The sequence below is a fragment of the Falco peregrinus genome, chromosome 11 (assembly GCF_023634155.1).
Source record: "Falco peregrinus isolate bFalPer1 chromosome 11, bFalPer1.pri, whole genome shotgun sequence".
NCBI lineage: Eukaryota > Metazoa > Chordata > Aves > Falconiformes > Falconidae > Falco > Falco peregrinus.
The window spans coordinates 30,818,706-30,844,354 of NC_073731.1; the positions used below are offsets into that span (position 1 = coordinate 30,818,706).

The 25,649-nt window shown below is 39.7% G+C and overlaps 1 protein-coding gene across 24 annotated transcripts in view; it reads right to left on the minus strand.

The window, feature by feature from the left end:
- The window catches only part of NRXN1 (neurexin 1), a 730,400-nt gene that overhangs the window by 225,430 nt on the left and 479,321 nt on the right, over positions 1–25,649 (minus strand). The window lies entirely within an intron of this gene.

Sequence of the window (25,649 nt, forward strand, 5' to 3'; positions counted from 1 at the left end):
TGTTCTAATCTGGCCCGCTGTGTGGCTACTCTCAATTTTATTAAATATAATTCAGTTTATTCCACCCAATACTCTCACTACATACTTCTCATGTCCATGTAAGAAGATAGCGCATAACAACGTCATTGTCATTTCCTTACTTTCTTTCAAGATTGACCAAAAATGCTGTGAGCATAAAAATGGATCCAAAATCCCTTGAACATTTAGACTTTTAAAGCCAAAACTGAGAAGGGCTGTAGAGTTACACCACTCCTTCAGCTTCCAGATGCTTCAAAATCTTACCTTACTGCTGAGCAAGGCTTCTTTGTATCAGTCTCAAAGCAAAAAACCTTTTTGAAGAGATATCCTATATTTATGGCTAACATCACTTTTCCTTTATGGAATTACATCCTACTCATAAGTTTTTTCCAGTAGCATTGATTTGTAATATTTTATGCACTGTGCATAGTACCTAAAAAACTGTAAAGCTCATTTTATATCAACACCTTGAAGGACTGTGCTTCAAATAGATCTCTTGGCTTTTCTCTTGACGGCAAAATACAAGCCTGCATGTGTTCTAGGAAAACTTGTTGGCTCTCTCTAGCAAAGACAAACGCAGTAACAGACCTGATATCTAAGGTTTCACACTCCAAGTGAAATCAGGGTCTATTGTCATTGCAAAGAGTTGTGCACGAGTAGCGAAGGTAGGGACTGTGCCTTAAAAAGCTTGGTAACGGACATGGGCAAATGGTGTCTGGTTTAGGAATATGTGTGACAAAAACCTGATCTCCTTCTCTCCCACACTTGCTTTCCTCATATGCAGTGCTCTGAAATGCACATTGATCTGCTGCATGCTATTCATTAACGATGGTTGAACCCCCAGTTCTAGCACATCCTAAAAAAAATGATACATGGGACATGTAATATCACTCTTGGTGGTCCCCAAGTTCTCCTCTTTGCTGCTAGTGTTGACTTCCAATCTTGAGCAGATTGAGGAGTGACAGAGTTTGGGTCTTCATACAGTATCTGTCACATTGGTGACAGTGAAAGGATTTATTCTGTGTTGATGAAAACCCAAGGGCTTGATCCAAAGCTCATTAAAAACAGTAAAAGCCAATTGTTGACTTCATAAAATACTGTGTCAGGTCATGAGTGAGGCTCTTATAAGTAACAAAAAATGAGAAGGCTAAGAAAAACCAACTCCTTACGCCTCAATGTCACAGACAAAACTACCAGAATAGTACCAAAGATTTAAGTGGGAGTGCATAATTTTCCTTGTCTTGGTTGCAACAGATGTGTTTACCCAATACAGAAGACAAAAAAAATGCCTACCAAGCGATGGCAGAATCATACTGAATACAGTGACCCAGACGTAAGACTCCAGATCTGAATAAGAAACTCTGTTGTTCTTATTCGGAATGAATCTTTGTCACTGTTTTTTTGCTAAATACTGCTCTTCAAATAACCGATGAAGAGCAATTAATTCCCGACTGCTGCCACATTGATGCCAAGGCCAATGTCAGTATGGCTGGAGAAATCTAGCTGTAAATCTTAAACTATATACAATCAACATCAAACTTAAACTTATCTTTTATCCGTGATAACATATGGCTTATGGGTTTGTATAGCAAAGCCTTCTCTTCTTTGTAACTGTCCATTTTGTAGCTCTTCAAACTAACTGCGTATCTGGTAACAGGCTAATTAATCCATGCTGATGAATATAGATCTGCCTGTGTCTAAGCTGTACAGGGAGTCACGTTCTTTGAATTTCCTGTATTAATTATGAAAAAAAATGGGTCGGAAGCCATTTGAGAATAGATCCTCTAGTGTTTATATTTCAAGAAAGACAAATATAAGTATGTAAAATTTATTACTCTGGGATTGATCTCAGCTTATAGTCTCACCTCCCATTAACTATTAAAGGCTAGAAACTGAGCAGTTGTTCAAAACCACCCTCCTTACTATCAATTTTCAATATGTTAAGAAGAAACAATAGAGGAAGCCTAATTCACTTGCTCCACAAAGGCTTTTATGCTCCCTGACAAACCTTATAATGTCTCTGCTGTTCTTTCAGAACATTGTCGCTAGACCCCAGCCATCCTCCTCCTCTCTCTTAGCTTATGGCACTGTGTTGCTTGGGGTTTCTCATCTCAAGAGATTTGAAAGCAGCAGAATTAGAATGTCAAGAATAGCAATGCCGTCAACACAGTACTTTTAAGTAGGGAACTTTGTAACATGCCAGTTATCTCTCTCAGCCACAGAATTTACTGCACAATTCTTTATGCGTCCATGCGTCTACACAATGTTTACGAAAAAATGTCCATACAGCTCTTTGAAATTCTTAACCATGAAAGCATGGTTCCTATTGTAACAAACTGCCACTGGTCAAGATACCGTAATGTTTTTTAATGGCCTGAGTCTCTCAAGTTCTACTTGTTTGCAAAATTCATCTTTATGAAATAGTGCATTCATTTCAGCACAGCCTGGCAGCAACTCAAGGACATCTGCTTACCTATACAGTATTAGGCAGATAAGTATTTTGTTTAGTACCCATTTACTGTATCTATTACTCTGTATGACTGCAAAGCTTTTCAATATTTATTGCTCTGAAGTCACATCTGACACAGTTTAATAGTTTGCTCAAATCAACAGCTTTCTGCCTTTTGCATGTCCATCCCAATAATGTGTTTAAGGTATATCGCACTGAAGGGTACATAATTCCATTCTTCCCATATAACATTAGTAACTTAATGTTTATTTTCAACATTCACATCAGGTTTTAGATGCTGGTTAAGTGAAAGCAATGGCTTGATTGAGCTCTGTGCCCCAATGAACTACGATTCCATCACACTGTAACTGACAGACTAAAGACTGAAGCCTGTAAACTCCAATACTGAAAACTCCTAGCTGCCCTTTTATTAGTAGTAAAGCACTTTTTAACTATTATTTAAAAAATGAAGGGTAAGCATTATTGTTTATAATGAGAAATTACCCAATAATGTAATTTTCTTCCTTCTGTATGTTATCAGTACTTGACTTGATTCTGGGCTAGAATGTGAACCCTCTTATTCCCACTGGTAAGTAATTACTTGCATTGATAAACCTGCTGAATCCAGTGAGACTATTTGTGCAGGTTACTATTAATTACCAAGAGCCAAGAATTTACAATATGAATATATACATACACGCATGTTTGCCCAAACATCTACATGGAAGCATTAATCACACTTGCTGTGTGTTCAGGGGAGCATACAAATATCCATTAATACTTCTTTTTTACATTTCCATCTATTTATTTTCATCCTACCCAAGCTGAAGTTCCAGAAAAGTACACAAAATTTCTGTACATAGATTTGTGCGAATTTTCTGAGGTAAGTAAAGAAAGGAACGCTTCAAGCCTCCAACGTGATATGCCATGGGGAGGGGGAAGTTGTTTCAAAATAATGGGTGGATTAAAAACCAGCTCTTCTGCTGCTACTTCTTAGACTGTGACGTGTTATAAATTATTTACACAGAATAGAGAACAAATGCCACAGGGTTGAGGAGGGAATGACCATTAGGCTTAACCATGGGAAGGAGACGGGAAAAGCTGCTGGAAGAAGTACTTCAGACTAAAGATCAGATTCAACAGACCCTTCCTGAAGGCGTCCTGGTACACTCTTTCCCACTAATCTGGGCAGGAGCCTGAATATGGATCGTAACTGCTTTGCTGCAACAACGACGTCAGGCTTCTCTAAATACCATCTATTAAACAGCAAAAGAGGTTTATTGGGTGGGGAAGGAGATTTTCAGTTTTCAAATGGATCATTGCCCGTAACTCTCCAAAAAGTTTGAGCCACGGGGCCAAGAGTGGAGCAACGTCTCATTTTTTGGCCAGGTTCCTCAGACTCATGGATAACAGAGTCTAGGAGTGTATTTATGATGTTCTTTTGACCACAGACAGTTTGGCAAACCTTAAAGGGTCACAGCTTTCCTGGAAATTGAGTGCCATTCAAAACAATTTCTATTTAGGTCATTAAACCAATGTGCATGCTCAAACTATGACTGCTGCTAGCTGGTATATTTGTCAGCTGTAAGATGACTGTACTCTCCGCATAGGTTACACTGTGCAGACTGTAATCCAGAACTGGGGTCTATTTCATAGCACGAGACACGTCTTATAAGTTATGGTCAGGAGACTAGTTTCACCCAGACCGTAACTAGATGAATACGACCTCAACCAGCTCAATCACCAGCTGAAGCAATTTGTTAAAATGAGCCAACAAGGCGGTATCCCCAGTATGTAAAAGATGCTGAAACAGAAAAGCCTTCACCTTGTTGCTGCTGTTTGCTGCCTCTTCCAGATAATCTATCAACCAGTCAGTGCCAGTATTAAGCAGGTAGGGAAAATACACAGCCTTCTATATTCCTGGATAAACAGAAACCACGCTGCATAGCTACTATTAATTCAAACAGAACTTTACACTGTATTATAGAACTTCCCTTCCCAAACCACTGCAGGCACCCTAATTTGCTTTATCAGAGCCTACGAGGCTTTTCATTGCACTAGATCCAGGTTTTCACGGAGATCTATAAAATTGTGCAGTGCATGGTTTATTATATTCAGCTATCCCCAAGAGCTGGCTCCAGGAAAAGGTCTAAGTGATAACAGAACACAGTCCTGAGTCAAGCTGAGCATCCTGGCCTTTGCAGTGACATTTATTGCAGTTTCAAGGCAGTAACATGGAAGCAACGTGTTTTCCTCAGACCACGAGAGTTGCTACCGCTAGCTTAATCAGCTCAGTACCATGATCTCCCTCAACGCACACACACACACACACAAGCGCAACCAACCAAGAAAACCAGAAAACCATTCCTTTCTGGCTTCTCCTTTCCTCCAGACTATGACAACAGTATTTGGACAGTACCATGACCCGGTAAACGTTTTGTGGGTGGCACAATAGCATTCTCACCAGAAATGATCCCTAGGGTCTTCCCATATTTTGACTTTTTAGCAACAGGCTCTTGACTACAAGAAGTGCTCAACCTGACACTGGCTGACAAATGTGCAACCCCACCTTCGGCTTCAGCCGCTCGGACTGGTTCCAGTTAATGCTCTGCATTTGCTAGGAACTCAGTGGAATGCTTCCCCATGAACCAGATCGCATCTTATCTTGCCCAGTAATGCAACAGAGAAACACTTTACCCCTGTGGGAAGATGGCCAAACTTATTTAAGACCCTTTACATGTTAAAGGTGTTACACAACTACAAACCCTCTTTGTTTTCGTCTTTGGGCTTTATACCTCATCATTTATATTTTACATTGCATGCCATAATAAAATGGGGAAAACATACTCCATTCCAGTTCCAATTGCTCTTGTAATTTTAATTCCCTGGTTTCAAATGCGAGATTTCTTTTTAGAAATTTTCTCTGCGTAGGACAATCTTAGGGAGCTGCACAACATATCCACTGTCCTTGTTCATTCTTCAATAACTTTTCAATCCAATACCCAAGTTCAGCCAAAGTTGAGAGAGGGGTAGGCAGAAATTCCAAACAAAATTTACTCTTAGCAGTTTAATGTAAATCAATGACTTTGTAAAAGAGAAATCTGTAAAGCTCAACTGCTATATTTTTTGCCTGGTAATAGCCCATAGGGCACTTGGTAGTTGTGTATCTGTGTGCCACGCTAGCCAGACAATGGTGCCACATGTCTCAAGTGTCATCAGGAGCTCTGGGAGGAAAAGAGGGAGGGAAGCTATTGGCTTCCTGCAGTAAGAGAGCGCAGCATTTGGGAAACAAGGCAGCATTCCATAAAAAAAAAAAAATTATCAGGATTCATTATTTTTTCTGATTTTGGAATAAAAACGTTCATATTTCCAGCCAAAGTTTATCATATTTATCTACAATGGGGATATCTAGCTCTATTGATTTCAAGAGGGTCACTAAGGGACAAACAACTAGAATTTGTGAGCTATGATGGCTCAGCCGATGTGTACACCTATAAAGCATAACTCTCATGAAGCTTAGCATCAGTATTACAAGTTAGCATCATTCTTACCATCATAAATAACCGAGATGGTTAAAATAAAAGTTTCAAAGAATTTACAGAATCACTCCAGCTGGAAAATCCTAACACCTTTACTCAAATCAAGTAGCATCTCACATCTCGAACGACCCCATTGATTTAGATTAGATCACTTAACTGGAATAAAGTACTACGCAGTTTGTGTAGGCACATCAAACTAAGAGTTTTCAATTGTGTTTGAAATGAATATAATTTTGAGAAGGACCTTAGCTAAGCAAGAGCTAGCTGTAAGGACTCCTAAGAGAATGTAGAAATTAGAGTATCTGTTCATCTGAGTTATTAACAAAACGAGTTGATTTACTGAATGCCAATAGACCTGATAGTATTCAGGCATTGATTCTGTAAAATTATTTTGACTAGCTTTGCAACCAACATCCACAGAAATAAAAGTTCTGCAGTATTCCATCTCATTATCATGTTCATTTATACAAAAAATATGACTTATTTTATGAAAGGGTATGGTCTTTCTAATGCAAATCAGACACAGACCGGTAAAAGAAAATTATTGTTTTTCTCCAGAATCTCTCAGTTTAAAAAAATTTATTGGCTGCCTACTACCTATCGCTTTTCTGGTATGGATGACTGTTCAAAATGAATTTAGAATACTTCTGTGTGAAATGTAAGCCAAGTAATTGCCCATTATTGCCTTGCACCTTTATGTAACGTAGATGGTTAGAAAATGATATATTTCTGAAATCAAAGCCTGCTTTAAATGTCATGCTGCAGTCAACATGAAACATTTTAATCCATTATAACTCTATCAAAGGTAACAAGGATACAACGTGTATGCTTCTGAGAGCTTGCCAGAAAGTCAGATGGAAATTAAAAGTCAAATGTCTATAAATAAGGGAAGGTTTTATTCCTCCTACAACCTTGTCAACATACAGTTAAAGATAAATTTCTCGAACGGTGTCTGGAGAAGTGGAAATTGTGTTGTCAGGAAACACATACGAGAAAGCAATGAGACGAAAAATATTTCCAGACAGGTAGAATGTATAGACTGAAATTAGTAAACTGAAGTCCTCTTGAAGACAATAGGACTGTTCTGGTACCCACACTCCTTACATTAAGAAATGTCAAGGCCCTATACTTCAAGATAACCACTGTTACAGTAAGTTCCATGAAAATAAATGGACCGCACGTGCACTGATTTGCTTCTTACGGCTTATTAGTTGTGCCAACATACAAAATGAAGGCAGTTAAGGGGCTGGTTAGTTGAAGGGATTTGTAACAGGATGTAGAAACTAGGACATTCGCTCAAATACGACGCAGGTTGATAGAGACCAAATGTTGTTACCATCTGTTGGTGGCCTATGTGAAATCATTCAGTGGTTCCAGTCCAGGGACCTTACACACTCAACAGATACCTGGCAAAAGTTAGAAATCCTGTAAGCCAAGTAACTTGAGTTGTTAGAGTTTCCCAGCTTGCTGACTCCACTGGGAGGCCCGTAATTTGAAGACAAATTGCTTGTGCACCAGGATCTGAACATCTCCCACAAAAGCAGCTCTGCACAGATGTGCGTGTAGGCCAGAAAACAGTGGAAGAAAATCCAAAATTAAATTTGCTCTGTGTAAGTCCGTCAAAAGGCAACGTACTTTCCAAAGAAATAATGTAATTACTTCTTTAAAAGTCATTATTTCGTGCAAAGCGGAGTGCCCAAAGGTATGTTTTTATTCAAGCACCTACAGTGGTATCCTGAATCTCAGAAGTGTTGTGGCATTTCTGGCAACCTTTAAAACTCAAACTGCTTTCAATGAAGATACAAACATCTGAAATAGCTGGCCTCAAGTTATTTATCTATAGTAAAATGGACAGGAGTTTGACTGCAAATGTCTAGTATGCTTCTAAGCTAAAGTCTTTATTTCTTACTGGCTTCCTTACTAATACAATATTCCAGCTATCCAAACTTGCATTATCTTAGTTATTTTTAAATGACATATCTATTATCTTCCTTACTAACTTTTGCACCTCATAATCTAACCCTGAAAAACCCTGAAATACTTAGAGAGCTCTCAAAAGCAATAAAATCTTGTCTTAGAAGAAACGTGCAACGTGCTGAAAATAAAAGCACTGCTAACTGCAAGAGTGTTAAATTCACTGAAAAATGATACAAGCCCAACAAGGATGTCAGATGCTAGGCCAAGATTAGGTGCTACTATTACTTGCAGCAGAAAGATGGTACTGGCAACACTGCAACTTCCAACCTTTGCTGAGATGGAGACTTCTGAACGTAGCAAGTTGTATTATGGATAATGTGCAGCGTGGTTTAATATTGCTTGTTTGTAAAGGTAGTTAAGAGTAAGTAGTTCTGTGACATACACGCTCTCCTACTAATTGCTCAGTAACTAATAGACAAAACAGTGTTGTGGCAGCATTTCTGAACATTTTCAAGTAACACACATGGGCTATAGCGGAAGGAAAACTTAAAGAGATCTGACATTTTGAAATACACAAATAGCCACCATTCTTCTTCTTACAAAAATGAAATTAAATGAACGGCATTAAATCTTCGGAAAAACACAGAGCTTAAGCCTCCCTGAAGCACATGCATCTACCGCTGAAGCAGCTGCTCAGTTGCTAGAGGCGTCTCGGAGGCAGACCTGGCAAAGGGAAGGATGGATGAGCACGCTACACATCAACGGCAGGCTTGTACAACCGTATTGCCTGTCTAACTCCAAGCAGGATCAAGCCCAGAAATACACGATATTTCATTTCATTTGATACACAGGCTAATAACTTTATGTTTTATGCTAATATTTTTAGTATATTTTACATTTCTAGAATAATTTTTACAATCCTCGTATTTTAAAACCAAAGCTAGTCTTCACCAGTGGTATGTTCTCAAACCTCAGAGAAGTGTCAGGTAAAAGAGGAATACAATGTAAAACTGTCTGGGTGGGTGGCTCAAGGGATGCCTGAAAATAAGAACCAGCAAGCAGCTACAAACGATACTCTGTCTGGGAAGATTACCTAGTCCATGTCCCCAAATCAATCCTTGAGACAATAATGTTTACTTACATTATCAAATCCGCATATGAAACAAATAGCATTTATTAGGGGTACACAGATCCAGCTGTATTTGAATCTTTAACGTTTATTAGACCATTATAATAAGAGCTAACAGGGGCCAGCCAGGTTGGGCCGGTTCACTTCCTTCCTACACTTCTTTTTGTTCTGCTGCATAATAGATTCATAATAGATATCCAATTGTGGTCTGGCACAGAACCGCTACATGCCTTGTCATTATAATAATTGCTATCATTCTTCTTTGGAAAGTCCTTCTGCTGTTGTTTGTAAGCAACAATTCACTGCCAGCTTCAGAGGATAAAAAGTTGCAGTGAAAAACAAGCACCTTACGTTTTTCACCACTTTACACGGCCGAGTAATGAGGGAACAGGGTTTAACCACTGGATTCTGTAACAGTGCTTGGAGAGAACCTGACCAAACAGTTCTGGGCTGTGAGCTATTCATTCATCCCAACGGGGACTAACTCAAGTGTCGTCTCCTACACTTCATATGCCAGTACTATTCACCCACTGGTGCCAGACGGGTGAACGGTTAATCGCCCTCTGAAGACTAACCCAGCCTAATTAGAGTGGTTATTTTGTGTACACACTCATTGCCAAAGCTCTGGTTAGAGGAAACAATGATTGCTTTTAATTTCCTGACATGAAGGTCAGTCTTCAATAGTTTGGGAAGCCTTACTCTAGTCAAGCATTTTACCGTAACATACACAAAGATGTTAAGAACCCTTCAAAACTATAAACGACACCGATGCATGTGGAAAATCATTATGCACAGAAATAATCCATTTTTCAATAAGTATTCATCTACTTTAAAAAAAACCACGCCCAAACCAAACAGAACATTTCCCATAAAAAGAAGGGAAAAAACAATGACCCAAATACATTAAAAACCACTCTTGCAGAATCAGCAAAGGCATTCTAACTCAAAAGCTTTGAGGACTCCCACACTACAGTATTTCTTTCATGGAATCACATAAAGCATGTTTTTAGAAAAGTTTCTGCATCTCACACAAAGCTTAAACATCCAAATATTTTAAAAGTTGAAATTGAAAACATCCAAATATTTAAAAGGTCATTGTACGTTATCTGACTTGAAATTTGATAAATTAAATTTTACAAGTCATAAGGGAAAGAAGGCTCTCTGTCTTATAAATGTTCATCTAATGAACACCAATCAGAAATTAAGATTCACTATTTAAATCTAGAGGATTTTGTTCATATCCTGTTTAGTTCTCAAAGGACACCACGTATTCCTTGTTCGCACATGCTGGAGTCTCAGAAAGATGGCTATTCAATGAGAGGCTGGCTTTGCGATGGTTTTGCTAACATTTGTAATAACAATGCAACCTAAACACCGCAGTTAAACAAGAGAGTAGTATTTTTGGAATACCCTGCTGTTCGAAAGTGCATTGTGAATATTAACATATTCCAGTAAATTAGTTTGCACTCATTATCATAAGCAATTACTTACTGTTTAGATGATGCTGATATTAAATTGGCAAGCAATTTCAAGAACTAATATACAGCATAAAAAGCTTTTCAACGTTCTAACAGTATGAGAAGACAAATGTTTCTAGTAACGCAGTCCCTTATATACAGATGTCTCTCTGTATATAAAAATTCTGCCTATCTCTTCCTATGTGATATCTTTTCTTCAGCAGCAAGTGGATAACTACCTGAGGCTCTGTGACAAACTCTTCATAAACTTTGTTTTGATGCTGTGGAGTAAATCATAAATACCTCAGGCCAACTGCAACAGTAACATCTCATTCATGCTGAAAAAGAAACTGTTTTCATGCTCATTTTTGAAAATGATAGTTTAGAAAAAGATACTGATGTGAAGAAGTTCAGTTCTTTGCTCTCAAAGCTATTACCTTTTCCTGGTATAACACTGTCAGATGCAAGGGTACATCAACACCTTTGTCCTCAAGATAAGGGCAGGAACAGAGCAAGGTATGGAGAACCTCTCCTGCTTTTGAACAACAACCTCAGCTTATTTCCCGTCAGTCCAAGCAAGCAGTAATCCCAACTTAAATAACCTCCAAGTCACCCAAGTGAGAAAAGAACTGTGCCTCCTTCCTTGAAGGACACGTGGAGAACAGCACAAGAGACGTTCCTAACGCTGCTCTGCTCAGCCACGGGAAAGGTGCAGACCATGTAGCATGAGCCCAAGATAACCCCCAAAGAGCTCTGTGGGGAGCCTAACACAATGGGGAAATGTTCCTTTGTTAATTAATTTACATTTTGGCTGCTAATTCCAAGTGAATTAGGTTCCAGCTGAGAAACATAGCATGCCTTTTTGGCTTACATGACACTATCCCTCCTGTTGCTCCACACAAGAGTGGAATCGGTAGCAGAGGCATCCTGGAGCACGTCCAAGGAAGTACATCAAATGTGGGGATTTGGAGTAGTCTTTCCCTGAGCCAGCCTGCACAGCTGAGGAACAAAAACCAAGCACCCAACAGTCCTGTCCGCCAGCAAGTACCTCCAAGTTGGCCCTCTGGATACAGGATGGACATATTAATACTTACAATCCCAGTGAGCGGAAAGACCTTGGTACTCCTAAATGGCTTCAGTTAGCAATATAAATCCCACCACATCAGGATCTGTGAGTAAGCATCTATTTACACTGAAACCCACTGGTTGAGGGTATGAGACTGTAAACTACTTGCACGGGTACTGTGCCTACCTACCTGTTTAGACAAAACTGCCTTTAGTGCAACTGTGAACCTTAATGGGGAACTTGGGAACCCTGTGTACCATAAACAAAACAGAGTAGTTTAAATAATTCCCAGAATACATGTCTAAAAATATAACTTGTGATCTCAGGTCTCAATCTTTCAAGCTACGTTTTAGTCTGGAACCAATTACTGTAACTATTTTATCTCATAAAATACACACAAAACACTAATGCACCCTTAACACCGAGAGCGCAATGACCCTTGTCTGCCATGCTCAATTACGCACTCTTCCGTTATATATTATTGGGTTGAAAATATCTTCGGGAAAAATAGGCATGATTTTTTCAAAATCGTTTAATCAGTTCTTAGCCATATTTTACCCTATTCAAAACTGAAGCACTTTCCGCACCTTTCTTGTTGCTACCTTTAAATAATACATTTCTAAATTACTATTTCTCTTAAAATCAAACTTTCCAATTAGCCTTGTGAAGTTAAACTGCATGACTTGTGAAGCTAAAAATGATGCGTGCCTTGGTCTCTGGAACAAAGCAATGAAGTTCTCATCTCGTTAGCAAACCCAATTTTTTATTCTTATTGACCTTGAATAGAAAAAAAACATTCAAAACTGTTTATAATGAGAGGGCTTCAGACAAAGCTCTATGCTCAGAGCAGGGCTTCAGTCACTCTGTATTTCCCCTTTCATCAATCCTTCATCCTCTCCTACTTGTAATCCTAATATGCAAGAATTTGGACCAATTGTTCGGTTTCTACTGATGTAGCAGAAACCACAAGCAGCTCTCGGAGCCACAGGCCATGTCTCCAAACAATTCTCCCTCTTCTGTTCAGGGAAAAACCACAGGACCTTACAGGTGATGTTTAATATCTGTGTCCTCAAGCTGCTAAATCCTTGTACACTAGAAAAGAAGGAATGGAAGCTGCAAATTACCTTTTGATAAATAAAACATTATGTATAACAGCAAAAAAAAGGGTGGGGGGAAACCCAAAACAAATCCCAAAACAGCAATTTTATATTTTCTGGAGAAATCCAGACTCCTCTACATTCAGAATCTTGTCTGTACATGAAATTTAGCCAAATTTCGTTAAACTAGAACTATAATGAAAGACAAAAGAGTGTTTCCTTAAACAGCAATTATTACTAATTCCTATTCAACCCCGCTGATGTTTGTAGACCCAAACTTGACTTTTTCATACCTTCATTCTACAGAATCTTAGCTGTGAGGAAAAAAGTCTTGTGTGTCCTGAAGAGGAATCCTCCCTACAGACTCATAAACTTGCAGTGTCAAAAACTGAGGGAATCTGAACATTCACTAAGAAAAAGCAGATTTTTAGAATGAACAGCCGAAATGAACATTTGTATATGTGACTCCAAAATACCCCAAAGGCTCCTTAAAAAAATAAGGAGGAATGCCTAATCTGCACATGCAAATAACAAGGCTTTTTTATGTTCCATAGCAATCTGCAGCATCTCACAAACACAACCTATTGTCCTCACCATTCCCAAAACCAAAACAGCCGTACAGTTCATGGGAAGACCAGACCTGATTCTGTCACAAGCTGATGCTGGGAACTGATGCTTTTTAACAGTCTCAACTTCTGTGTGATCCGACACCCTCAAAGCCTACACAGGAGCAATTCCACACACAGATCAGGTGTAGGCTTAAGGGAAAGCAGAGGGTAGACACACACCATAAATACGGCAGAGGGAACAGAAAAAGCCTTGGATTAGAATCACACTGCATCTCCTCTCCTGGAACATCAACAGAACTGAATCCAACACTTGCAGGAGAGTCACAGGAGGGCACGAGATTTACTTTCCCTCCCAAGACAGGCCAACCCAGTAAGAAAATGTGACAAAGACATTCAAGTTACTCTGTGAACCCCTTGATGCTCATGCAAACATGTAGGGCATCTTAAAAAGGTGGTAGACCTAAAGAACCAGTCTTGCTCTAATTGTTGTGCTGGTGGGTGGAAGAGTCTGCGGTCCTAACATACTAGCTCAATCCGATAAACCTGACATAACTGTAAAGCACAACCAAATCCCATGCAAATCCTCTGAACACGTGTCAAAGCAGGCTGCATCCCTCAAAGCCCAGACTATGTTATCTGAGGTATATTATCACCTCTTTCCTAGGACACCATTAGTGTTAAAGAGACCTGGTGGTACGTAGCTTTGGGAAGGTGATGCAGCTGAACTGATGCCTCTTTCTCCTCTGGAGAAGCATGGACAGCCCTATCTGAGAGCTGTGGACCTACACCGCCCTGTGAACCCACTGCCCAGCAGAGCGCTCTTCTCCTAGCACCCATGTCAGAGAACACTTCAACATTTTGTGGATGCATCATCTGCTGAAGGGATTAAACTCACTGTATAAAGCAGAAATGATAGAGTGAAAGTCACAAAACTGCAGATAAAAATCCATGAGGTACTGTAGTAATGCAAACACAGCCAATTGTCGGCTTCCACAAAAACCACCTAATTAGAGCCGTTATCAAAATGAAGGTCATGTTAAATGGTACTAAGCACATCCTGTACTTACACTGATATTCATGTTAATGTTCATCAAAGTAATTCCTGTTTTAAAAGGGATGATTACTTAGTACCATTATCAGTCTCAGCCTCAATATATTATGCTGTCGCTAACACCCAGAAACCTCAACTTCAGAAAAAGATTCATTATCTCAAGTGCTGAGTCAGTAGGAGCCGTGTGTCTCAGGGAAAATACAGTTTTTGCACAGAAAAACCCCCACACTGTTTGAGCAGGACACTGTGGCCCTAAGCCTTCCCTCCAGGTTAGGCGGTGGCCTGGATTGGACATCAGTAACTCAATTTATTAATTCTGGGCAGCATAGAGTAAATTGCTTTCGGTAGCAATTTGTACTGACAGAGGAGCATTATTGAGGAACTTTCTTCTCCTGTAAAGAAGACACTTTGACTGTCATGCCGTGTGTGACAATCAGCAGTTCCCCTTGCTGCTTCCAGCTGCTTTCCGAGTTGGCGCTTTGAAGAGAGTGTTTTCAAAAGCAGCCAAATTGGTACGTTCTCCTTGTGTTCTTCCATGCAACATTTTGTATGGGAATAAAGTGCCATTTCATCTGAAAAGATACTCCGAACTGTTGATAGTTTGGGAGTTTTTGCCTCAATGTGTTTCATTTATTTGTTTATACTCCAGACAGACAATCAAAGCACCAGCAGCCTGACCTTTGGACAACTGTCAGCAAACCCAGCTCTGCAACCACAACAGCCAGCGTGACCTTCTTCTCCCCATTCAGCCGCTAACAATCCCACACAATACGAGAAAAAAGCAGCCTGGCCTCTGCAGAAAGCTGGACTCGGGCAAGTACAAGCCTGCTCTCAAAGCAGCCGGAGCAGGATGCTTGGCGAAGCCTTGCAGACCTTCTGCGACCCACCAGCTGAGCTGCAGAACTGCTCACAGCCATCCCCTGCCAGCAGCAGCTCCCAGGTTTTGCCAGATTTATGACATTTCCGTAGCTCTGCCTGTCATCTCAGGCTCCGTACCGAGGTCTGCCTTGTTCTGCGGGCACCACAAACCCCGCGCTCCTTGCTCCTCCATAACCCACACCCAGCTGGCGCAGCGGGGTGTGCCAGAGCGGCCGGGGGGGCTGTCAGGGTACGGTTCCATGCACTGAGACCTCGCGCTCGGTGGGCTCTAGCCCACACCACTGGAACCCAGGGTAACCTGTTCACAACAGCACGCTCGCTGCAGCAAGCAGGCTTATCAGGCTCGCCAAAAACATACGTTGCAGCCCTAACGTACATGCTGGGAAGTAAAAGACATAACTGGGTATAAACGAAGAGAAAACCCATCATGACTCCTACCAATTCTTTATCAATAATCTGAGAAAAATACAAGCAGCATATGTCAGTCATGCTCGGAGAAACAGAAATAACCAGCTATGTATTTTCTGAGCCCTTTCTCTACTGCATCAATAGTGGCTTGGTTTTATTAGGACACATATATAGAGCAATATTCTATGCCACACAATACGCTATACCACTCAGAGGGCATAGTGTTGATTTTATTGATTCAGTTTTCACACTACTGTAACCCCATTATTATCAGCAAAGCAATTGGAAACTGCAAACAGATTCTAGACTGATAGACTGATATTTCTAATTTTCTAATGTATACAGCTACTCTTTTTTTTTTCCTGGTTTTTTATTATTTTATTTCATTTTCTAATAAACCCACTGCTATGGGACACCTGCTCAATGCTCTTCTATTAAAAAAGGGACAGAATTCAGTCCATTAGAGGCATTTATTAGTATTATTAGGATTTTACAACATGATAGCATAATCTGTCCTTTGCCTGAAGTAAACACTCTTAAAGGGAAGTCCACAGGGAGAGTAAAACTGAAGCATTTTTTAAAGTGGTGAATGCTAATCAGATCTATAGCTGGAGGAAAAAAAAATAATGTTATAACAGGAAGAAACAGCGAGTAGACCATGCTACAAGCATGATACCAAGGAATCAAAATATGCCAGCAGCATATACTTTGGAGAGGAAGGTGGAGAAGAAGCAATCAAGGACAAACTGACAGGAGGAAAATATGACTATCGCTAATAGGAGGCGGAAAGGAATATTAGGACAGAAAGGTGAACGTGTGGGTACTTGCACGTGAAGGAGGTTGTAGGTGGATGGGGGTCGGTCTCTTCTCCCAGATAACAAGGGAGACGACAAGACCAAATGGCCTCAAGTTGCACCAGGGGAGGTTTATATTGGGTATTAGGAAAAATTTCTTCACGCAAAGGGTGGTCAAGCATCGGAACAGGCTGCCCAGGGAGGTGGTGGAGTCACCATCCCTGGAGGTGTCCAAGAGATGCATATATGCCATGCTTAATGACATGGTTTGGTGATGGACTCACCAGTCCTGGGTTAATAGTTGGACTTGATGGTCTCAGACATCTTTTCCAACCTAAAAGACTCTGTGATTCTATCCTGTGAAATCAGCACGCTGGGAAAGGAAAGCCTGAGGTTTCACACCTGGAGACTCCAGGCTGTGTTACAGTCCGGGAGGAGACTATCAGCGTTTCATGCTACCACTCACATCGTAGTGAATCATGTTTTGAAGGGTACCTTGAGTCTTAATCCCCATTCCTCTGCTATTCAAAAAGGTCCAATCTTTCCTGTAATCTTCTAGATCTTTATTCTATGTTTTTGGCCGTGTTTGTACTGGTTTCGGTACTTGCAGATTCTTGCCCACAGAAACGTTACTTAACTCAGGGCTTCTATATAAATACTTGTTAATAATGCAGCTAGTCATTTATTGAGCACAAAAGAAGAACTGTAGCATAAAGTGCACAATAACACCACCTATTTGGATTACGTGAGATAATAGTCTCATAAATTGTGACTGTGGTAAAAGTGATCAACACTGACTCTTTCTTAATAGGCCTTTTACAAGGTCAGTAATAGAGGATTAGGGGAAAAACAGCCTCCATAGCTTGTTGAGAGGTCAGGTTTGCCATTTAGTACATTATAAGGCAGATTTCACAACGTCAAGGAATTTTGTTCATTTCTTAAAAAAAAAAAACCAAAACCAAAAAAAAAAAATCCCCAGACACCATACTGTACACATACACCAGTTTCTGGAGTATCACCAAATACAATTTAAGAAATCTTTTCATTTCTGCCTGTTTGCACTTTATTAAGTTGTTATGATGAAGGTAAAAGCATTTGAAGCAAAAGCGCGAGCCCAGGGATTGTTTCTTTTCTCACTAACACCCAAGTAAATTAGGAATAACTCATCTGAGGAACACTGAAGCAAAGCAACGTAACAGTGAAATAAAAAGAGATTGTCTCTGGAGCTGTAAAACTGGCAGCAGCACTTGGAAGGGTTTGCGTATCCTGTGCTAGTTCCAGGGAGCAGACACAGATACAATAGAATGAAGCCGATACGCAGCTTCCCTCTTGGATGGAAGGTCTGGAAACGCATCCCCTAGAGTTCTCTCTCTCTCTCTAGTCATCCTATCTTTCCTGAACAGCTAACTGGTGATAGAAAGAGTCCCTTCCCAGCGATGTCCGGCTGCCTGTGGCTAGCTTAGACACAATGCCTCAAGTGCAGATGCTTGTTCTAGTTGTGACAAGTCCTACTGCCTCAATAAACCACGGCACTATTTACCACGGCTTAAGAAGCGGCCAAAAACGCTGCCCACCAGTTGAGCAGTGTGGCAAAGAGCTGGTTCTCTGCACTGACCCAGGTGGGGGGGAGGAACATTCAGAGGACGACAGGCAGCAAAGCAGAAGTTCCCCAACGGTTGATTAAAAAATTGTAACAATTCTAACATGATAAATTATTATTTAGGCTTCGTTAACTGCTCATCAGATCCAGACAGCCACTACGAACAGAGAGGCTGTAGGAGGAGACAGAAGGAAGATTTGCTTTGCAGCAGCCCGGAGCTCGCACAGTATGAAGCTTACCATTAATTTTGTAAGTTTGAATCTTTAACTAAGAATTATTTCTTTCAAAGCAGTTGTAAAATCCCTGGCTCCGATTTATTTGTAAGCATTTTTTCCTCTTCCTTTCAGTCCACTTATAAGCAACAGACAGCACAGTAAGCATGCTGCTAATCAATCTTATTCTCCAACCACATCAATTGGATTTGTATCAATCCATTTTTACATAACCTAAATCATTGCTTCAAGTAAAAAGCCAGAAGATAAACATTTGAGGAGTAAGGAGGTATATGAGACTTCCTCCAAGACCTGGGGCAAGTCCAGAATAAGTGTCCAGTAGGAGAGAATAACAGAGAAAAAAATCTTGCTGGTAACCAAAAAACAACTCAATGCAACTATCTTCAGGTAGTAAAAGCAAGTTATCTTATTGCCCCAGCTTCAAAGGCAGAATGTTACTTGAGACAGCCTTCCATTGAGCACAACCTCATTAAAATCAATGACAACTATTATTTAAGAAGAATCAAGCTCTGTGTTTCCTAAATGAGAGAGTACCATACGATGCAATGTGTGCATAAGGAAACAGAAAACAGCAGCTGCCTCCAGGAATCAAAGCCAAGTGCTCCATTTGGGAGCATAAAGTTTCCTCAACAGTCCAAAGCAGAACCTTCACTCTCCACTGAAGGCTATTCAGAGCATTTAAACTTGGCACCTAAATCTGTCCAGCAAATATATAAGGAACTCCAAAGCTCTGAATTAGACGTGTAAATTAGAGCTTCAAAGTTAAGGCAGTGTGAGTATTGTCGAGGCACCCACAGACCCGGTGCTGCTGTCCCTCCACGAAATGTGTTACTGCCATGGAAGGACATGGGTGCTCCACTTTCATGATCCTGCTTATTCCTACTAGAACAGCGGATTATACATTTCACATAAAATATTAGGAATTAAATGTCCACCTGCACGTTAAGAAGGCCTAATGAAGTCATGGTTTTGTGGTTGGGTTTGCTTTTTTCTTTTTTTTTTTTTTTTTTTTGATAATTGGGATGAACCATTTTCACCAGCAGCAGTTAGCATCCGATTTAAGTGCATCGCTGAACTGCCTTGCTCTTTGCAGTTGTATAAGCAATCCAACAGCAATGATGAATGACTGCAGATGAGTAGGTACATTAAGCCTACACAGTTAGTGCCTTCTGAGTTGCTGCTGTTGTATGTACTTACTATAAACAGAAAAGAAAAATCAAGAAAGAGCCTCTGGGAGAAACAAAAAAGGGGGAAATTGCAGCATTGAAAGTCTGTATTATGCTGCAGCAACGTGCGTCCACCACATCCAGAATCAAAGAGAAATCCAGTGCGACCTGAGAACAGAGGGGGAAGGAGGGACCTGAAGGCATTTCTTGGAACGGTATGCAAAGCAAGGTTAATTACTGTGAGTTTCAATAGCAGAAAGAGTATTTCAAAGCCTAACGATACATTGGACACTACCTGCGGGGTATTACAGGATACAAATATTGAACAAAGCATCGAGAGTGAGGATTCTGAATTACCAAACAAAAAATAAGAGAATAGTAACACCTGATTAAACTAAGCAAGTGGAATAGGTGCGGAGGGAGGACTGGGAAGTAAAGGAGGAAAGAAGAAAAAAGTTGGTAGTTAGCAAGATGAAAGACAGAGACAGACAGATAGATAGAAGTAAGAAAATGAAAACATCATAGAAACTGTAACTATGGCAACACTGAAATAGAAATTAGTAGACATTTTTTTCTGCATTTGAAGTCTGAAGGTTGGAAGAAAATCAAGCCAAGTTGCCAGCTATTTTTCTGTAGTCTGTATTATAGAAAACATGTCAGGAGACAGAAAAGGGAATATCAATCAGGTCAGAAGAAGGGAAATAGAACATCCTTCCTGCTTTCCTAATGAGCTTCACTTTTTAGACCTTCTTTTCTAAACAAGGATGGGTAAATTTTTTTTATAAAATTCTTTCTTTCCTAAGAAACACACATCTGTATGGATTTTTGGGGAATGAATTTGACTTAAAAGGTAAGTTTTGTATGAAATCCTATCAACCTTATGTTAAAAAAACACATTTAACTAATCCAGAGCAAAGAATATAGAAGGCTACTTTCCTTGATTGCCTTTTATCACAAAATAAACATCAGAATCAAACATTTATATCTGCACACTGTCAAATTTACATATATTCTCAAAACTTGTTTGTTACATATAAATTATTACTAACGTCATTTGTAATCACTTATAAAATGCTACAATATTTTCCACTAGAACTTTGTTTCTCTGCTGTGTTGTGCAACTCATTTCAGGTCACATTCATATTTTTGGTTTTCTTTAAGCAGTTACCTTTCCTATTTAAAAAGCAAAGCTTGATTTTTCTTTACTTCCTCCTTTCTTCAGTCATTTATACATGAGCAAGTGGGTGTGAAGTGCTGGCAGATGTGTCATGCCATGTTACACTGTTGCTAACAGCTTCGCTAGGGAAAAGGCGCTGGATGCTTAACATCACCGCTTCCATTTTACCAATTAAATGGCAATGTTAAAGACATGTATTGGACTGTTTAACCAAAGGAACAGACTTGGAAGCTGACTGTCAGGTATATATGTTAATAGAAGTACTCTGTGATGCGATTTTCAATCTAGCCACTGGGAATAAATAAATAAATAAAATCGGGCATAACTGAAACAGAAAAGGTGCAAAATGTTCGTCAACCGAGAATGCAAAAAAACATAATTTGAGACATAAAAAATATTAGTCTCCCAAGCTTCAAAAACTCTGATTTACACCTCAAGCCTCAGTATTATTTTAATACTCGTCTGAAATAAGTTTCATGAAATGTCTCTTTAAATTCTACAATGAAGTACTTCTTCACTCTGAGAACGTTATTCCACGAATATTCCAAGAACCTCCCAGAAGCAAACCAAAACTTCCCTGTGTGACAAAGTACATCTCATGCGTATACCCTGCGCATACATTACATTCCTGGGGACATCACGAGACCCCATATTGGCTAATTCCGCACACCGCTGTTTAAAAGTGTTCTTCCTCACTTCAGCTAACAAACCCACATCCAGCGCAGTGTGGTCTCAGATGGTGCTGATGGTGCTGCTCATTTGAGAGCTCAGGACTCACAGCACTTCCAGTACAGAATTCTTAAATCTACATATAGTACCCCTAAAAGGTATCTCAAGATGTTGTATGTATACAGAAAATGTGTTAAAACTGTACTTTGAAAACCTGTTATAGCAACACTGATGCAGTAATTCCAAATACTAATGTTTCAAATTAATCTGTTATTTTAACTGAGGAACCTCTTTAAAAATCCTCTAGAAACAGTAAATTCTGCAACAGAGAGATCTCCAGCAACTTCTGAGCATAAACTAAAAATCAGCAGAGACTTAGATCATGGGATCTTAAACCTTGAAAAGAGAAAAGGTGAGATAAAACTGTGACTACAAGGACAGTGAAGATAAAGTGTACAGATATTTGAAAGAAAGTAACAATGAGAAAACATTTTTTTTTTTTATAAAAAAAATAATAATCTATAAGAAAGTGAGCATATGCTCATAGAGGCACTGGAAATTGTTTCTTCTTACACTAGAAATTGATGGGGCGCATATAGAGTCATGTTTGGCTCCAAAAAAAAGAGGACAAATGAAGAAATTAAGACATTACTGTGCTCAATGGTGTTGAGAAATTCTATGGTAGGAGAAACTATAATCCTATGATAATAATCCTAATATCCTACGATGGTGCCTGTCCATAATATTAGCCTAAGCATTATATTCATGTTCAAAATAGAGACTGAACAGAGTTTAAAGCCATTGTGAATATTTTCAGAGAGGCTGTTAAAGAGAAACAGCATGCATCCTTTCCTGGGAGAACCTGCCAGATGCCTTGTCCTTGTCCAAACCACTGGAAGCCCTCTAGCTGTGGTCAACACACATCAGGTGATGTGCACTGAGCTGAACCAGAGTGCTAATGACCAGCCAACGAGCCTTCCCCATTCATAAAACTGCAGAGTTGGCTTCATTGGGGCAACATTCAGGTCTGGATCAAAAGACACCTCCAAACCCCTGGAATGCGTCGCAGTACGGAGCACACGCTGCACCTGCCACGAAACCCAGTTAGATCTGAGTCATCACCATGTTTATGATGGGACTATGACTAATGTATTCAACTGCTCTTGTTAACCACAAATCTTGGGAGAAAAAAAAAATATCATTCAGAATGAGTATGGCACATCATTTTCCCATCACCATGTACAGTAGCTGTTTCAGACTAGACCTACAAAAAAGAAGTGAGCAACTCTTACTTGTGTCACACAACGGACGATGCATACATCGCCGAAACAAGAGAATCTCTTTCAGATTGCACCCTTACATACATTTGTTGTGCTATACGAACTTCATGCAACAACTGCTGCAAAGACACAAAATACAATGAGTGGCTTAAAGCTCCTGCTTCTGTTCTGAATAATTTATCAAATGCTTAGCTGCACTTTCGAGATCTCTTTTTCCTAAGCTCGTATTACAGCACTAAGGGCCATGCTGTGACTTTGCCATGCTCACACTGATGAGCCATTATTCATACAACTGACCCTACTGTGATAAAACTGAAGTGCAGATACAAATAACGGGCAGTAAACTGAAATCAGAATTTCCAATATTTTCCTAGGCGCCTACCATTCTGCCACAAATATGAATGAACAATTTGTTTGGCTATTTTCACCCAAGGGATTTCTTCCTCTCTCACGTCACTCATGACGTTTAAAAAGCTGCATTTTAGCAGACTTTGAGTCACAAATATTGAACAATCTCCCCTTTAAAATCAATATTCTCCAAGCAGGTTAGTGCAAAAGGTGACTTCTATTTTCTGACTGAATACCTTTGTTATGCAAAAGAGGCAAACATCAGTAAGTAATCTCAGAGAGGAGCTACTACTCATTTGCAGTACCTCCAGGCAGTAGGAAACCAGTTCTGCTTCAGCCTGGCTTACGTTCCAGTGGTGTTAACTTTGGAGTGGGGAGGGGGGTGGTTGTTTTTTCCTTAGATAGGGCTACTTCACTTAGAATGCAGAAAGAATCCAGAGACTGGGATGGCAGGCATCTACAAACTTGAAAAAATAAGGATCTCCTCACCCAAAACTCAAACCAAAACACAAAGCGCTATCTCCCTTCTGCTTTTGTAAGATTAAACCCAGAATATTACAGAGAATACTCAACCCGACAGCATTGCTAGCTGGATCTGGGATTGTAATGGTTCCTAAGGAGCTTTAACAGCCCAACTAGTCAATGATCCCTAAACTAAGAAGGATTTACATGACTAATCTAACAACTCTGAAAAGGTTGTTAGTCTACCAAACCACAGGTCCAGAGCACCACAGCCTCAGAGATGGAAACAGCTCCTGTGGAGTGTATAATTGTGATTATAAAATCAGGGTATGCAACAACATACTAATTGATCAGTGAACTATAAAGGTAAATATTATGTCTACCTGAGTCTTCCCTGTGATCTATACATGTATAATTAAATTCACTAGTACAACACGTTGCTGTATTGCCTTTTCAGGAGGAAATGACAGTTCTATGTGATTTTTAAATAAAAGAAAGACAGAAACTGCTTTTCAAGGCACCAAGCCCTACACAAGCAGGAACGCTTATTGTAACACATGAGGGTTTATTAAATCACTGCAAAGAGCAACTTCAGATCACTTTGGTACAAGGATGAATTCAACTACGTCAAGCTACAGTCTGTGCTTCTTCAGTTACAAGAGATCTTTTACCTTAACAAAAAGCGTGCTCTTGATTTAGCAGCACAATACCACCATTTTTAATAACATTCACACTAACTTCAGTGACAACAGTGTTTTTTTCCCATGGAAAGCAATCAAACTGTGCACAGAAAAGGCATGAGGTTTAACTATTTCTCCGATCACTGAAAGCTTTTTAAAGAAATACTGATTTGCACAGGGTTTTTTGTTCGGATTAACTGCACCGCTACTTAATTCGTAAGTGGATATGCCAGATAAAATTCTCTCTTTCCGATTCACACACGTGATAATATAGAGGACAGCATGGCAGGTGGAAGACAGCCAGTGCCACCCCCCAGCCTTTTCCCATGTGGGTTGCAGAGAGAAGACCATTCAGAAACCAGTTAAATCAGACCAGCATCCCATTACTCACTGAGGCAATACATTGTCATTCGTGTCACAACAGTACCAGGGAACAGAAAAGCTTCGATCCTTTCATACTGCCAAGTACAATCACCCAGATGACTGACAGCAGTTCCGGATAACTGACAATCAGTGTATTTTCCCTATTTCATCCATCTTAAAAATAGACCTTCAGCTTTGAAAATGTTCATCTTGACGGTTTTTTCAACAAGTTGTCGCAAAAATAGTTTATCCTGGACGTGTCCACATGGTAACTTTTCTCTCTTCTCAGTGTTGACAAAGATCAGTGCAGTATAATAATCACTTTTTTTTCTTTTTTTTATTTCTTCGGCAATTTCAAATTCCTAGTGCAAAATGTAATTCCTAAATCAAGCTCAGGGAATCACCTTGTGCAAACCAACCTGCTTTCTTTGTCTCAGATAATCCATCATAGTGCAATTTACCGCCAGAAGAGTGTATTCATGCACTCTGTTTTATATAGTTTCAGTGTTTTATCAATCTTATTAGAAGTAAATCCACACTTAATTAATGTTGATCGGTAGGGTGAAAAAGAACTAACATCCACTAGATATTTTTTTTTTCCCCCACTGAGCTACCATATATTTTTCTGATCTTTCAGTAATCTGGTACAGAAGGATGCAGTCTCCCATAGCGTGCTTGCACCGCCAATTTTCCTATCTATACATGAACTGCTACTAGTAAGAATGAAATTGTACATTACAGAGACAGATGTCTGCATAAAGTAAAAAAAGGCTAAAAGATGGAATCAGGCTGACAAAGAACAATTTTCACTCAAATGACCATCAAAAGTTGTAATGTGGGATTTGGATAGGCAGAGGGGGAAAACAGCAATACAGAGAGAAACCTGCTGGCTGTCTTCAGCACGTGTAATGATCTGTAAAACATGGGGGTTGTTCTGGATTTAACTTGCTTCCAAGTTTCATAGGTATCTTTATTTCTCTAAAGAAGAAAATATTGAAAGTTTTGTTTGTCGTAACAACAGTCCCTGAAAACTTTCTTGTCTAACTGGTTTGCTCTCAGATATCACACATGCATCTTTTTTCTTTTTAAATGCTCAGTGATTCCCAAAGAGATTTTGGCCAGTTTTCATTTGAAGAGTCAAGCTTAGTTAGTTTTAAATGGGTTGAGACTAATGGGAAAATATGAGGAAAAGCAAAAAGGTCAAGGCAAATTGCAGAAGTATTTCTCCTGGCAGCATTATCAGCAGCATGACCGTTTAGGGACACATTAGGAGAGGGGACCGAGAGAAAGGGAATAAT